The sequence below is a fragment of the Arachis ipaensis genome, chromosome B01 (assembly GCF_000816755.2).
Source record: "Arachis ipaensis cultivar K30076 chromosome B01, Araip1.1, whole genome shotgun sequence".
NCBI classification, from domain to species: Eukaryota; Viridiplantae; Streptophyta; class Magnoliopsida; order Fabales; family Fabaceae; genus Arachis; species Arachis ipaensis.
The window spans coordinates 34,682,769-34,684,969 of record NC_029785.2 but is presented as its reverse complement, the minus strand read 5'-3'; the positions used below and the strand labels follow the sequence as shown (position 1 = coordinate 34,684,969).

Below are 2,201 nucleotides of genomic sequence, written 5' to 3'. Positions count from 1 at the left end.
TCTATCATAGTTTTATTATATTTGAAATTAGTTCATCGTCTCAATCGAATTCAAGATAATTAGTATCGGTCAATTCAACTGAATATATGATGATGTGGTACATATATATAGTAATTATAAACTCAACATTCTTCTTTAAATGCGAATTATATGGTTCCCAGTTGCCACGTTTATAAATTTTCCCTTTGGAGTAATTAATAAGACTCTGTAAAGCATGATCCTTTTTTCTCCGAATATATCTGAAGTTACGTGGAATATGTTAAAGTAATCCAACAAGAGATTAATATTATTGAAAGTTAAACTAATAACGAAGCCCGTCTAGCTCAGTAGGTAGAGCGCAAGGCTCTTAACCTTGTGGTCGTGGGTTCGAGCCCCACGGTGGGCGTAAATATTTTAGTTAATTATGAACAAAACTGTTCGAGCCCTATTTTAGTTATTATGAACAAAACCTACCACAAAAGGTTAAAGTTTATTATAGTTAAAACATATGGATTATGTGCATTATTTTAGTTAATTATGAACAAAACCGTTCGAGCCCTATTTTAGTTATTATGAACAAAACCTACCACAAAAGGTTAAAGTTTATTATAGTTAAAACATATGGATTATGTGCATCATATCACAATGCAACTTACCTTAATCTCTTTCTGCGGTCCTTACTAAATGCTAATGGGATGCCTCATCCCCACCAACATATTATTATCATCCACACCATTTTTGCTTTCTACAAAATTCGTTTCGTTTTCATGAATAATGCCTCTTTAAGTGCATCTAAGGGTTCTTGTCACAACCCCAGAATAATGGAAGAATATATATGAATAATAGTTATCATGGCAACTGGAACATATACTCTATCTATCAATACCCACAAAATTTCTTAGCCAATTCAGATACATTTTACTATATTATGTGAACAAGCTAGATAGGATTTCTAACCTAAATTGCATATGTAAGAAAATTCCGTTTTAATTCTAACCTAAAAATAAGATTATATTCCCCTCTAGTGCAAAAAATAATACATTATAAAAATCTAATCATCTATAGGGTAGCGTTTGTTTTGAGGTACTGAGACAGAGACTGAGAGACTGAAACTCAGTATCGTATTTGTTAGTTCAGAGACTGGTACTAAAATTTCTGTCTCTGTCTCTAAAATTTCAGCATTTCAGTACCTCCAAAAAGTAAGGACACATGGGACTGAAATTTTTAGAGATGGAGATTGAAACTTTAATAACATTTTATACCTAAAATACTTTCATTTCAATTAATTAATTCCAATTTTTATCCTTTGTACAAATTAAATTAGAGTTTCATTCTTGTTTCAATTCCTGTCTCCCATTTTGCACCAAACAGAATACTGAGATTTATTTCAATATCTGTCTCTTAGTCTCTGTCTCTCAGTCTCAGTCTTTCCGTCTCTATCTCTCCACCAAACGCTACCTAGTAGTATCAACAAAAATATTTGATTTAACTATCGACTAAATTAAAGGTCTTATTAATTGCATAAAAATTGAATACATTAAAGTCTTATTAAAATATTTGTATGTGTAGGATCTAGGTTGTTGGCAATAGTAAATGTTGGAAAAAGCATTAAGACCATTTTCGATTCCTTGATTTTTGTTATGGACCTGGTTCTTGAGTCCCATGCCAGAATGGTCTCTAACCCGGTTATTCGAGATTTGACGATCCAAATTGGCTCTATAATTTCTAACCAACATTCGAATTCAAATACTTCCCTTATCTTAGCCAGATAAGATAAGATGAAATAACTACTACCAGCTATATAAAGGGGAGTCAGAGGCCCCTCGATACGTCACTCATTCTACACACCTTATACCTCTCAAATCCATTCTGACTTAAGCGTCAGAGTGTCTTTGCAGGTACCAACCCCATTACTCCAGTCAGATAATTCGGTGACCGCCTCGACTCGCAAGTTCCCGATCCATCTCATAACCCATACCAAAGACATCTAGTACATTGGCGCTGTCTGTGAGGACTACTAAGTTGTAGCGGCATGACGGAGAACCTCGAGGAGCAATCCTCAAGCCACCATCACAACTCAAACCCGCAAAGCCCATCACTCGACCTTCGGGATAGCCTTCCCCCCACCCACGGGAGGATTACCAGCACCGTGCACCGCTTACCGACCCCGGACCGGCAGCAACCAAAAAAGGCAATCGGCCGCCCACTGAAGCCCGAGCGCC

General features: G+C 36.2%; 1 non-coding gene across 1 annotated transcript; it reads left to right on the top strand.

The window, feature by feature from the left end:
* On the top strand, nucleotides 313–385 carry TRNAK-CUU. The gene has a single exon. It is a non-coding gene; the product is annotated as a tRNA-Lys (tRNA).